Here is a 15,484-nt window from a genome sequence, read left to right as displayed (position 1 = left end):
CGGCTCAATCAAAAGTAAGGTTCAACTCTGTTAGTTGAATGCACAGAACAGAAAGAAGTTTCATACAATGCTTCTGTGTAGTTTATATTTGAACATATTCTTTTTTCCACTATTACCCACTTAGCGCTACGACTGTCCAGTTGCATTTTCTACAGACAGAGAGTTTCAAAACTGCTCAATCAAAAGTATGGTTTAACTCTGTTAGCTGTATGCTCAGATCAGAAAGAAGTTTCACAGAATGCTTCTGTGTAGTTTATATTTGCATATATTCCTTTTTCCACTACTACGCTCTTAGCGCTCCAAATGTCCAGTTGCATTTTCAACAGAAAGAGTGTTCAGATATGCTCAATCAAAAGTATGGTTTAACTCTGTTAGCTGAATGCACAGATCAGAAAGAAGTTTCACAGAATGATTCTGTGTAGTTTATATTTGAAGACATTCCTTTTTCCACTATTACCCTCTTAGCGCTCCGAATCTCCACTTGCATTTTCTACAAAAAGAGTGTTTCATAACTGCTCAATCAAAAATATGTTTTATCTCTGTTAACTGAATTTACAGATCAGAAATAAGTTTCACAGAATGCATCTGTGTAGTTTTTATTTGAAGATATTCTTTTTCCTAATGTAGGCCTCTTAGCGCTTAGCATGTCCAATTGCAGTTTCTACACAAAGAGTGTTTCAGAACGGCTCAATCAAAAGTAAGGTTCAACTCTGTTAGTTGAATGCACAGAACAGAAAGAATTTTCACAGAATGCTACTGTGTAGTTTATATTTGAATATATTCCTTTTTCCACTATTACCCTCTTAGCGCTCCGAATGTCCACTTGCATTTTCTACAGAAAGAGTGTTCAGAACTGCGCAATCAAAAGTATGGTGTAACTCTGTTAGCTTAATGAACATATCAGAAATAAGTTTCACACAATGCTTCTGTGTAGTTTTTATTTGAAGATATTATTTTTCCCAATAGAGGCCTCTTAGCGCTCAGAATGTCCAATTGCAGTTTCTACAGAAAGAGTGTTTCAGAAAGGCTCAATCAAAAGTAAGGTTCAACTCTGTTAGTTGAATGCACAGAACAGAAAGAAGTTTCATACAATGCTTCTGTGTAGTTTATATTTGAAAATATTCTTTTTTCCACTATTACCCACTTAGCGCTACGAATGTCCAGTTGCATTTTCTACAGACAGAGTGTTTCAAAACTGCTCAATCATAAGTATGGTTTAACTCTGTTAGCTGAATGCTCAGATCAGAAAGAAGTTTCACAGAATGCTTCTGTGTAGTTTATATTTGAATATATTCCTTTTTCCACTACTACTCTCTTAGCGCTCCAAATGTCCAGTTGCATTTTCTACAAAAAGAGTGTTCAGATCTGCTCAATCAAAAATATGGTTTAACTCTGTTAGCTGAATGCACAGATCAGAAAGAAGTTTCACAGAATGATTCTGTGTAGTTTATATTTGGAGACATTCCTTTTTCCACTATTACCCTCTTAGCGCTCCGAATCTCCACTTGCATTTTCTACAGAAAGAGTGTTTCAGAACGGCTCAATCAAAACTAAGGTTCAACTCTTTTAGTTGAACAAACAGAACAGAAATAGTTTCACACAATTCTTCTGTGTAGTTTTTATTTGTAGACATTCTTTTTCCCAATATAGGCCTCTTAGCGCTCAGAATGTCCAATTGCAGTTTCTACAGAAAGAGTGTTTCAGAACGGCTCAATCAAAAGTAAGGTTCAACTCTGTTAGTTGAATGCACAGAACAGAAAGAAGTTTCATACAATGCTTCTGTGTAGTTTATATTTGAACATATTCTTTTTTCCACTATTACCCACTTAGCGCTACGACTGTCCAGTTGCATTTTCTACAGACAGAGAGTTTCAAAACTGCTCAATCAAAAGTATGGTTTAACTCTGTTAGCTGTATGCTCAGATCAGAAAGAAGTTTCACAGAATGCTTCTGTGTAGTTTATATTTGCATATATTCCTTTTTCCACTACTACGCTCTTAGCGCTCCAAATGTCCAGTTGCATTTTCAACAGAAAGAGTGTTCAGATATGCTCAATCAAAAGTATGGTTTAACTCTGTTAGCTGAATGCACAGATCAGAAAGAAGTTTCACAGAATGATTCTGTGTAGTTTATATTTGAAGACATTCCTTTTTCCACTATTACCCTCTTAGCGCTCCGAATCTCCACTTGCATTTTCTACAAAAAGAGTGTTTCATAACTGCTCAATCAAAAATATGTTTTATCTCTGTTAACTGAATTTACAGATCAGAAATAAGTTTCACAGAATGCATCTGTGTAGTTTTTATTTGAAGATATTCTTTTTCCTAATGTAGGCCTCTTAGCGCTTAGCATGTCCAATTGCAGTTTCTACACAAAGAGTGTTTCAGAACGGCTCAATCAAAAGTAAGGTTCAACTCTGTTAGTTGAATGCACAGAACAGAAAGAATTTTCACAGAATGCTACTGTGTAGTTTATATTTGAATATATTCCTTTTTCCACTATTACCCTCTTAGCGCTCCGAATGTCCACTTGCATTTTCTACAGAAAGAGTGTTCAGAACTGCGCAATCAAAAGTATGGTGTAACTCTGTTAGCTTAATGAACATATCAGAAATAAGTTTCACACAATGCTTCTGTGTAGTTTTTATTTGAAGATATTATTTTTCCCAATAGAGGCCTCTTAGCGCTCAGAATGTCCAATTGCAGTTTCTACAGAAAGAGTGTTTCAGAAAGGCTCAATCAAAAGTAAGGTTCAACTCTGTTAGTTGAATGCACAGAACAGAAAGAAGTTTCATACAATGCTTCTGTGTAGTTTATATTTGAAAATATTCTTTTTTCCACTATTACCCACTTAGCGCTACGAATGTCCAGTTGCATTTTCTACAGACAGAGTGTTTCAAAACTGCTCAATCATAAGTATGGTTTAACTCTGTTAGCTGAATGCTCAGATCAGAAAGAAGTTTCACAGAATGCTTCTGTGTAGTTTATATTTGAATATATTCCTTTTTCCACTACTACTCTCTTAGCGCTCCAAATGTCCAGTTGCATTTTCTACAAAAAGAGTGTTCAGATCTGCTCAATCAAAAGTATGGTTTAACTCTGTTAGCTGAATGCACAGATCAGAAAGAAGTTTCACAGAATGATTCTGTGTAGTTTATATTTGGAGACATTCCTTTTTCCACTATTACCCTCTTAGCGCTCCGAATCTCCACTTGCATTTTCTACAGAAAGAGTGTTTCAGAACGGCTCAATCAAAACTAAGGTTCAACTCTTTTAGTTGAACAAACAGAACAGAAAGTAGTTTCACACAATTCTTCTGTGTAGTTTTTATTTGTAGACATTCTTTTTCCCAATATAGGCCTCTTAGCGCTCAGAATGTCCAATTGCAGTTTCTACAGAAAGAGTGTTTCAGAACGGCTCAATCAAAAGTAAGGTTCAACTCTGTTAGTTGAATGCACAGAACAGAAAGAAGTTTCATACAATGCTTCTGTGTAGTTTATATTTGAACATATTCTTTTTTCCACTATTACCCACTTAGCGCTACGACTGTCCAGTTGCATTTTCTACAGACAGAGAGTTTCAAAACGGCTCAATAAAAAGTATGGTTTAACTCTGTTAGCTGTATGCTCAGATCAGAAAGAAGTTTCACAGAATGCTTCTGTGTAGTTTATATTTGCATATATTCCTTTTTCCACTACTACGCTCTTAGCGCTCCAAAGGTCCAGTTGCATTTTCAACAGAAAGAGTGTTCAGATGTGCTCAATCAAAAGTATGGTTTAACTCTGTTAGGTGAATGCACAGATCAGAAAGAAGTTTCACCGAATGATTCTGTGTAGTTTATATTTGAAGACATTCCTTTTTCCACTATTACCCTCTTAGCGCTCCGAATCTCCACTTGCATTTTCTACAAAAAGAGTGTTTCATAACTGCTCAATCAAAAATATGTTTTATCTCTGTTAACTGAATTTACAGATCAGAAATAAGTTTCACAGAATGCATCTGTGTAGTTTTTATTTGAAGATATTCTTTTTCCTAATGTAGGCCTCTTAGCGCTTAGCATGTCCAATTGCAGTTTCTACACAAAGAGTGTTTCAGAACGGCTCAATCAAAAGTAAGGTTCAACTCTGTTAGTTGAATGCACAGAACAGAAAGAATTTTCACAGAATGCTACTGTGTAGTTTATATTTGAATATATTCCTTTTTCCACTATTACCCTCTTAGCGCTCCGAATGTCCACTTGCATTTTCTACAGAAAGAGTGTTCAGAACTGCGCAATCAAAAGTATGGTGTAACTCTGTTAGCTTAATGAACATATCAGAAATAAGTTTCACACAATGCTTCTGTGTAGTTTTTATTTGAAGATATTATTTTTCCCAATAGAGGCCTCTTAGCGCTCAGAATGTCCAATTGCAGTTTCTACAGAAAGAGTGTTTCAGAAAGGCTCAATCAAAAGTAAGGTTCAACTCTGTTAGTTGAATGCACAGAACAGAAAGAAGTTTCATACAATGCTTCTCTGGAGTTTATATTTGAAAATATTCTTTTTTCCACTATTACCCACTTAGCGCTACGAATGTCCAGTTGCATTTTCTACAGACAGAGTGTTTCAAAACTGCTCAATCATAAGTATGGTTTAACTCTGTTAGCTGAATGCTCAGATCAGAAAGAAGTTTCACAGAATGCTTCTGTGTAGTTTATATTTGAATATATTCCTTTTTCCACTACTACTCTCTTAGCGCTCCAAATGTCCAGTTGCATTTTCTACAGAAAGAGTGTTCAGATCTGCTCAATCAAAAGTATGGTTTAACTCTGTTAGCTGAATGCACAGATCAGAAAGAAGTTTCACAGAATGATTCTGTGTAGTTTATATTTGGAGACATTCCTTTTTCCACTATTACCCTCTTAGCGCTCCGAATCTCCACTTGCATTTTCTACAGAAAGAGTGTTTCAGAACGGCTCAATCAAAACTAAGGTTCAACTCTTTTAGTTGAACAAACAGAACAGAAATAGTTTCACACAATTCTTCTGTGTAGTTTTTATTTGTAGACATTCTTTTTCCCAATATAGGCCTCTTAGCGCTCAGAATGTCCAATTGCAGTTTCTACAGAAAGAGTGTTTCAGAACGGCTCAATCAAAAGTAAGGTTCAACTCTGTTAGTTGAATGCACAGAACAGAAAGAAGTTTCATACAATGCTTCTGTGTAGTTTATATTTGAACATATTCTTTTTTCCACTATTACCCACTTAGCGCTACGACTGTCCAGTTGCATTTTCTACAGACAGAGAGTTTCAAAACTGCTCAATCAAAAGTATGGTTTAACTCTGTTAGCTGTATGCTCAGATCAGAAAGAAGTTTCACAGAATGCTTCTGTGTAGTTTATATTTGCATATATTCCTTTTTCCACTACTACGCTCTTAGCGCTCCAAATGTCCAGTTGCATTTTCAACAGAAAGAGTGTTCAGATATGCTCAATCAAAAGTATGGTTTAACTCTGTTAGCTGAATGCACAGATCAGAAAGAAGTTTCACAGAATGATTCTGTGTAGTTTATATTTGAAGACATTCCTTTTTCCACTATTACCCTCTTAGCGCTCCGAATCTCCACTTGCATTTTCTACAAAAAGAGTGTTTCATAACTGCTCAATCAAAAATATGTTTTATCTCTGTTAACTGAATTTACAGATCAGAAATAAGTTTCACAGAATGCATCTGTGTAGTTTTTATTTGAAGATATTCTTTTTCCTAATGTAGGCCTCTTAGCGCTTAGCATGTCCAATTGCAGTTTCTACACAAAGAGTGTTTCAGAACGGCTCAATCAAAAGTAAGGTTCAACTCTGTTAGTTGAATGCACAGAACAGAAAGAATTTTCACAGAATGCTACTGTGTAGTTTATATTTGAATATATTCCTTTTTCCACTATTACCCTCTTAGCGCTCCGAATGTCCACTTGCATTTTCTACAGAAAGAGTGTTCAGAACTGCGCAATCAAAAGTATGGTGTAACTCTGTTAGCTTAATGAACATATCAGAAATAAGTTTCACACAATGCTTCTGTGTAGTTTTTATTTGAAGATATTATTTTTCCCAATAGAGGCCTCTTAGCGCTCAGAATGTCCAATTGCAGTTTCTACAGAAAGAGTGTTTCAGAAAGGCTCAATCAAAAGTAAGGTTCAACTCTGTTAGTTGAATGCACAGAACAGAAAGAAGTTTCATACAATGCTTCTGTGTAGTTTATATTTGAAAATATTCTTTTTTCCACTATTACCCACTTAGCGCTACGAATGTCCAGTTGCATTTTCTACAGACAGAGTGTTTCAAAACTGCTCAATCATAAGTATGGTTTAACTCTGTTAGCTGAATGCTCAGATCAGAAAGAAGTTTCACAGAATGCTTCTGTGTAGTTTATATTTGAATATATTCCTTTTTCCACTACTACTCTCTTAGCGCTCCAAATGTCCAGTTGCATTTTCTACAAAAAGAGTGTTCAGATCTGCTCAATCAAAAATATGGTTTAACTCTGTTAGCTGAATGCACAGATCAGAAAGAAGTTTCACAGAATGATTCTGTGTAGTTTATATTTGGAGACATTCCTTTTTCCACTATTACCCTCTTAGCGCTCCGAATCTCCACTTGCATTTTCTACAGAAAGAGTGTTTCAGAACGGCTCAATCAAAACTAAGGTTCAACTCTTTTAGTTGAACAAACAGAACAGAAAGTAGTTTCACACAATTCTTCTGTGTAGTTTTTATTTGTAGACATTCTTTTTCCCAATATAGGCCTCTTAGCGCTCAGAATGTCCAATTGCAGTTTCTACAGAAAGAGTGTTTCAGAACGGCTCAATCAAAAGTAAGGTTCAACTCTGTTAGTTGAATGCACAGAACAGAAAGAAGTTTCATACAATGCTTCTGTGTAGTTTATATTTGAACATATTCTTTTTTCCACTATTACCCACTTAGCGCTACGACTGTCCAGTTGCATTTTCTACAGACAGAGAGTTTCAAAACGGCTCAATCCAAAGTATGGTTTAACTCTGTTAGATGTATGCTCAGATCAGAAAGAAGTTTCACAGAATGCTTCTGTGTAGTTTATATTTGCATATATTCCTTTTTCCACTACTACGCTCTTAACGCTCCAAATGTCCAGTTGCATTTTCAACAGAAAGAGTGTTCAGATGTGCTCAATCAAAAGTATGGTTTAACTCTGTTAGCTGAATGCACAGATCAGAAAGAAGTTTCACCGAATGATTCTGTGTAGTTTATATTTGAAGACATTCCTTTTTCCACTATTACCCTCTTAGCGCTCCGAATCTCCACTTGCATTTTCTACAAAAAGAGTGTTTCATAACTGCTCAATCAAAAATATGTTTTATCTCTGTTAACTGAATTTACAGATCAGAAATAAGTTTCACAGAATGCATCTGTGTAGTTTTTATTTGAAGATATTCTTTTTCCTAATGTAGGCCTCTTAGCGCTTAGCATGTCCAATTGCAGTTTCTACAGAAAGAGTGTTTCAGAACGGCTCAATCAAAAGTAAGGTTCAACTCTGTTAGTTGAATGCACAGAACAGAAAGAATTTTCACAGAATGCTACTGTGTAGTTTATATTTGAATATATTCCTTTTTCCACTATTACCCTCTTAGCGCTCCGAATGTCCACTTGCATTTTCTACAGAAAGAGTGTTCAGAACTGCGCAATCAAAAGTATGGTTTAACTCTGTTAGATTAATGAACATATCAGAAATAAGTTTCACACAATGCTTCTGTGTAGTTTTTATTTGAAGATATTATTTTTCCCAATAGAGGCCTCTTAGCGCTCAGAATGTCCAATTGCAGTTTCTACAGAAAGAGTGTTTCAGAAAGGCTCAATCAAAAGTAAGGTTCAACTCTGTTAGTTGAATGCACAGAACAGAAAGAAGTTTCATACAATGCTTCTGTGTAGTTTATATTTGAAAATATTCTTTTTTCCACTGTTACCCACTTAGCGCTACGAATGTCCAGTTGCATTTTCTACAGACAGAGTGTTTCAAAACTGCTCAATCATAAGTATGGTTTAACTCTGTTAGCTGAATGCTCAGATCAGAAAGAAGTTTCACAGAATGCTTCTGTGTAGTTTATATTTGAATATATTCCTTTTTCCACTACTACTCTCTTAACGCTCCAAATGTCCAGTTGCATTTTGTACAGAAAGAGTGTTCAGATCTGCTCAATCAAAAGTATGGTTTAACTCTGTTAGCTGAATGCACAGATCAGAAAGAAGTTTCACAGAATGATTCTGTGTAGTTTATATTTGGAGACATTCCTTTTTCCACTATTACCCTCTTAGCGCTCCGAATCTCCACTTGCATTTTCTACAGAAAGAGTGTTTCAGAACGGCTCAATCAAAACTAAGGTTCAACTCTTTTAGATGAACAAACAGAACAGAAAGTAGTTTCACACAATTCTTCTGTGTAGTTTTTATTTGTAGACATTCTTTTTCCCAATATAGGCCTCTTAGCGCTCAGAATGTCCAATTGCAGTTTCTACAGAAAGAGTGTTTCAGAACGGCTCAATCAAAAGTAAAGTTCAACTCTGTTAGTTGAATGCACAGAACAGAAAGAAGTTTCATACAATGCTTCTGTGTAGTTTATATTTGAACATATTTTTTTTTCCACTATTACCCACTTAGCGCTACGAATGTCCAGTTGCATTTTCTACAGACAGAGAGTTTCAAAACTGCTCAATCAAAAGTATGGTTTAACTCTGTTAGCTGTATGCTCAGATCAGAAAGAAGTTTCACAGAATGCTTCTGTGTAGTTTATATTTGCATATATTCCTTTTTCCACTACTACGCTCTTAGCGCTCCAAAGGTCCAGTTGCATTTTCAACAGAAAGAGTGTTCAGATGTGCTCAATCAAAAGTATGGTTTAACTCTGTTAGGTGAATGCACAGATCAGAAAGAAGTTTCACCGAATGATTCTGTGTAGTTTATATTTGAAGACATTCCTTTTTCCACTATTACCCTCTTAGCGCTCCGAATCTCCACTTGCATTTTCTACAAAAAGAGTGTTTCATAACTGCTCAATCAAAAATATGTTTTATCTCTGTTAACTGAATTTAAAGATCAGAAATAAGTTTCACAGAATGCATCTGTGTAGTTTTTATTTGAAGATATTCTTTTTCCTAATGTAGGCCTCTTAGCGCTTAGCATGTCCAATTGCAGTTTCTACACAAAGAGTGTTTCAGAACGGCTCAATCAAAAGTTAGGTTCAACTCTGTTAGTTGAATGCACAGAACAGAAAGAATTTTCACAGAATGCTACTGTGTAGTTTATATTTGAATATATTCCTTTTTCCACTATTACCCTCTTAGCGCTCCGAATGTCCACTTGCATTTTCTACAGAAAGAGTGTTCAGAACTGCGCAATCAAAAGTATGGTTTAACTCTGTTAGCTTAATGAACATATCAGAAATAAGTTTCACACAATGCTTCTGTGTAGTTTTTATTTGAAGATATTATTTTTCCCAATATAGGCCTCTTAGCGCTCAGAATGTCCAATTGCAGTTTCTACAGAAAGAGTGTTTCAGAAAGGCTCAATCAAAAGTAAGGTTCAACTCTGTTAGTTGAATGCACAGAACAGAAAGAAGTTTCATACAATGCTTCTGTGTAGTTTATATTTGAACATATTCTTTTTTCCACTATTACCCACTTAGCGCTACGAATGTCCAGTTGCATTTTCTACAGACAGAGTGTTTCAAAACTGCTCAATCAAAAGTATGGTTTAACTCTGTTAGCTGAATGCTCAGATCAGAAAGAAGTTTCACAGAATGCTTCTGTGTAGTTTATATTTGAATATATTCCTTTTTCCACTACTACTCTCTTAGCGCTCCAAATGTCCAGTTGCATTTTCTACAGAAAGAGTGTTCAGATCTGCTCAATCAAAAGTATGGTTTAACTCTGTTAGCTGAATGCACAGATCAGAAAGAAGTTTCACAGAATGATTCTGTGTAGTTTATATTTGGAGACATTCCTTTTTCCACTATTACCCTCTTAGCGCTCCGAATCTCCACTTGCATTTTCTACAGAAACAGTGTTTCAGAACGGCTCAATCAAAACTAAGGTTCAACTCTTTTAGTTGAACAAACAGAACAGAAAGTAGTTTCACACAATTCTTCTGTGTAATTTTTATTTGTAGACATTCTTTTTCCCAATATAGGCCTCTTAGCGCTCAGAATGTCCAATTGCAGTTTCTACAGAAAGAGTGTTTCAGAACGGCTCAATCAAAAGTAAGGTTCAACTCTGTTAGTTGAATGCACAGAACAGAAAGAAGTTTCATACAATGCTTCTGTGTAGTTTATATTTGAACATATTCTTTTTTCCACTATTACCCACTTAGCGCTACGAATGTCCAATTGCATTTTCTACAGACAGAGTGTTTCAAAACTGCTCAATCAAAAGTATGGTTTAACTCTGTTAGCTGAATGCTCAGATCAGAAAGAAGTTTCACAGAATGCTTCTGTGTAGTTTATATTTGAATATATTCCTTTTTCCACAACTACGCTCTTAGCGCTCCAAATGTCCAGTTGCATTTTCAACAGAAAGAGTGTTCAGATCTGCTCAATCAAAAGTATGGTTTAACTCTGTTAGCTGAATGCACAGATCAGAAAGATGTTTCACCAAATGATTCTGTGTAGTTTATATTTGAAGACATTCCTTTTTCTACTATTACCCTCTTAGCGCTCCGAATCTCCACTTGCATTTTCTACAAAAAGAGTGTTCCATAACTGCTCAATCAAAAATATGTTTTATCTCTGTTAACTGAATTTACAGATCAGAAATAAGTTTCACAGAATGTATCTGTGTAGTTTTTATTTGAAGATATTCTTTTTCCCATTGTAGGCCTCTTAGCGCTTAGCAGGTCCAATTGCAGTTTCTACAGAAAGAGAGTTTCAGAACGGCTCTATCAAAAGTAAGGTTCAAATCTGTTAGTTGAATGCACAGAACAGAAAGAATTTTCACAGAATGCTACTGTGTAGTTTATATTTGAATATATTCCTTTTTCCACTATTACCCTCTTAGCGCTCCGAATGTCCACTTGCATTTTCTACAGAAAGAGTGTTCAGAACTGCGCAATCAAAAGTATGGTTTAACTCTGTTAGCTTAATGAACATATCAGAAATAAGTTTCACACAATGCTTCTGTGTAGTTTTTATTTGAAGATATTATTTTTCCCAATATAGGCCTCTTAGCGCTCAGAATGTCCAATTGCAGTTTCTACAGAAAGAGTGTTTCAGAAAGGCTCAATCAAAAGTAAGGTTCAACTCTGTTAGTTGAATGCACAGAACAGAAAGAAGTTTCATACAATGCTTCTGTGTAGTTTATATTTGAACATATACTTTTTTCCACTATTACCCACTTAGCGCTACGAATGTCCAGTTGCATTTTCTACAGACAGAGTGTTTCAAAACTGCTCAATCAAAAGTATGGTTTAACTCTGTTAGCTGAATGCTCAGATCAGAAAGAAGTTTCACAGAATGCTTCTGTGTAGTTTATATTTGAATATATTCCTTTTTCCACTACTACGCTCTTAGCGCTCCAAATGTCCAGTTGCATTTTCAACAGAAAGAGTGTTCAGATCTGCTCAATCAAAAGTATGGTTTAACTCTGTTAGCTGAATGCACAGATCAGAAATAAGTTTCACCGAATGATTCTGTGTAGTTTATATTTGAAGACATTCCTTTTTCCACTATTACCTTCTTAGCGCTCCGAATCTCCACTTGCATTTTCTACAAAAAGAGTGTTTCATAACTGCTCAATCAAAAATATGTTTTATCTCTGTTAACTGAAATTACAGATCAGAAATAAGTTTCACAGAATGCATCTGTGTAGTTTTTATTTGAAGATATTCTTTTTCCCAATGTAGGCCTCTTAGCGCTTAGCATGTCCCATTGCAGTTTCTACAGAAAGAGTGTTTCAGAACGGCTCAATCAAAAGTAAGGTTCAACTCTGTTAGTTGAATGCACAGAACAGAAAGAATTTTCACAGAATGCTACTGTGTAGTTTATATTTGAATATATTCCTTTTTCCACTATTACCCTCTTAGCGCTCCGAATGTCCACTTGCATTTTCTACAGAAAGAGTGTTCAGAACTGCGCAATCAAAAGTATGGTTTAACTCTGTTAGCTTAATGAACATATCAGAAATAAGTTTCACACAATGCTTCTGTGTAGTTTTTATTTGAAGATATTATTTTTCCCAATAGAGGCCTCTTAGCGCTCAGAATGTCCAATTGCAGTTTCTACAGAAAGAGTGTTTCAGAAAGGCTCAATCAAAAGTAAGGTTCAACTCTGTTAGTTGAATGCACAGAACAGAAAGAAGTTTCATACAATGCTTCTGTGTAGTTTATATTTGAACATATTCTTTTTTCCACTATTACCCACTTAGCGCTACGAATGTCCAGTTGCAATTTCTACAGACAGAGTGTTTCAAAACTGCTCAATCAAAAGTATGGTTTAACTCTGTTAGCTGAATGCTCAGATCAGAAAGAAGTTTCACAGAATGCTTCTGTGTAGTTTATATTTGAATATATTCCTTTTTCCACTACTACTCTCTTAGCGCTCCAAATGTCCAGTTGCATTTTCTACAGAAAGAGTGTTCAGATCTGCTCAATCAAAAATATGGTTTAACTCTGTTAGCTGAATGCACAGATCAGAAAGAAGTTTCACAGAATGATTCTGTATAGTTTATATTTGGAGACATTCCTTTTTCCACTATTACCCTCTTAGCGCTCCGAATCTCCACTTGCATTTTCTACAGAAAGAGTGTTTCAGAACGGCTCAATCAAAACTAAGGTTCAACTCTTTTAGTTGAACAAACAGAACAGAAATAAGTTTCACACAATTCTTCTGTGTAGTTTTTATTTGTAGACATTCTTTTTCCCAATATAGGCCTCTTAACGCTCAGAATGTCCAATTGCAGTTTCTACAGAAAGAGTGTTTCAGAACGGCTCAATCAAAAGTAAGGTTCAACTCTGTTAGTTGAATGCACAGAACAGAAAGAAGTTTCATACAATGCTTCTGTGTAGTTTATATTTGAACATATTCTTTTTTCCACTATTACCCACTTAGCCCTACGAATGTCCAGTTGCATTTTCTACAGACAGAGTGTTTCAAAACTGCACAATCAAAAGTATGGTTTAACTCTGTTAGCTGTATGCTCAGATCAGAAAGAAGTTTCACAGAATGCTTCTGTGTAGTTTATATTTGAATATATTCCTTTTTCCACTACGACGCTCTTAGCGCTCCAAATGTCCAGTTGCATTTTCAACAGAAAGAGTGTTCAGATCTGCTCAATCAAAAGTATGGTTTAACTCTGTTAGCTGAATGCACAGATCAGAAATAAGTTTCACCGAATGATTCTGTGTAGTTTATATTTGAAGACATTCCTTTTTCCACTATTACCCACTTAGCGCTCCGAATCTCCACTTGCATTTTCTACAAAAAGAGTGTTTCATAACTGCTCAATCAAAAATATGTTTTATCTCTGTTAACTGAATTTACAGATCAGAAATAAGTTTCACAGAATGCATCTGTGTAGTTTTTATTTGAAGATATTCTTTTTCCCTATGTAGGCCTCTTAGCGCTTAGCATGTCCAATTGCAGTTTCTACAGAAACAGTGTTTCAGAATGGCTCAATCAAAAGTAAGGTTCAACTCTGTTAGTTGAATGCACAGAACAGAAAGAATTTTCACAGAATGCTACTGTGTAGTTTATATTTGAATATATTCCTTTTTCCACTATTACCCTCTTAGCGCTCCGAATGTCCACTTGCATTTTCTACAGAAAGAGTGTTCAGAACTGCGCAATCAAAAGTATGGTTTAACTCTGTTAGCTTAATGAACATATCAGAAATAAGTTTCACACAATGCATCTGTGTAGTTTTTATTTGAAGATTTTATTTTTCCCAATATAGGCCTCTTAGCGCTCAGAATGTCCACTTGCAGTTTCTACAGAAAGAGTGTTTCAGAAAGGCTCAATCAAAAGTAAGGTTCAACTCTGTTAGTTGAATGCACAGAACAGAAAGAAGTTTCATACAATGCTTCTGTGTAGTTTATATTTGAACATATTCTTTTTTCCTCTATTACCCACTTAGCGCTACGAATGTCCAGTTGCATTTTCTACAGACAGAGTGTTTCAAAACTGCTCAATCAAAAGTATGGTTTAACTCTGTTAGCTGAATGCTCAGATCAGAAAGAAGTTTCACAGAATGCTTCTGTGTAGTTTATATTTGAATATATTCCTTTTTCCACTACTACGCTCTTAGTGCTCCAAATGTCCAGTTGCATTTTCAACAGAAAGAGTGTTCAGATCTGCTCAATCAAAAGTATGTTTTAACTCTGTTAGCTGAATGCACAGATCAGAAAGAAGTTTCACCGAATGATTCTGTGTAGTTTATATTTGAAGACATTCCTTTTTCCACTATTACCCCCTTAGCGCTCCGAATCTCCATTTGCATTTTCTACAAAAAGTGTGTTTCATAACTGCTCAATCAAAAATATGTTTTGTCTCTGTTAACTGAATTTACAGATCAGAAATAAGTTTCACAGAATGCATCTGTGTAGTTTTTATTTGAAGATATTCTTTTACCCAATGTAGGCCTCTTAGCGCTTAGCATGTCCAATTGCAGTTTCTACAGAAAGAGTGTTTCAGAACGGCTCAATCAAAAGTAAGGTTCAACTCTGTTAGTTGAATGCACAGAACAGAAAGAATTTTCACAGAATGCTACTGTGTAGTTTATATTTGAAGATATTCCTTTTTCCACTATTACCCTCTTAGCGCTCCGAATGTCCACTTGCATTTTCTACAGAAAGAGTGTTCAGAACTGCGCAATCAAAAGTATGGTTTAACTCTGTTAGCTTAATGAACATATCAGAAATAAGTTTCACACAATGCTTCTGTGTAGTTTTTATTTGAAGATATTTTTTTTCCCAATATAGGCCTCTTAGCGCTCAGAATGTCCAATTGCAGTTTCTACAGAAAGAGTGTTTCAGAAAGGCTCAATCAAAAGTAAGGTTCAACTCTGTTAGTTGAATGCACAGAACAGAAAGAAGTTTCCTACAATGCTTCTGTGTAGTTTATATTTGAAAATATTCTTTTTTCCACTATTACCCACTTAGTGCTACGAATGTCCAGTTGCATTTTCTACAGACAGAGTGTTTCAAATCTGCTCAATCATAAGTATGGTTTAACTCTGTTAGCTGAATGCTCAGATCAGAAAGAAGTTTCACAGAATGCTTCTGTGTAGTTTATATTTGAATATATTCCTTTTTCCACTACTATTCTCTTAGCGCTCCAAATGTCCAGTTGCATTTTCTACAGAAAGAGTGTTCAGATCTGCTCAATCAAAAGTGTGGTTTAACTCTGTTAGCTGAATGCACAGATCAGAAAGAAGTTTCACAGAATGATTCTGTGTAGTTTATATTTGGAGACATTCCTTTTTCCACTATTACCCTCTTAG

This window comes from Symphalangus syndactylus, chromosome 16 (assembly GCF_028878055.3).
Source record: "Symphalangus syndactylus isolate Jambi chromosome 16, NHGRI_mSymSyn1-v2.1_pri, whole genome shotgun sequence".
Taxonomy (NCBI): domain Eukaryota; kingdom Metazoa; phylum Chordata; class Mammalia; order Primates; family Hylobatidae; genus Symphalangus; species Symphalangus syndactylus.
Note: the sequence above shows the minus strand (reverse complement) of the source record.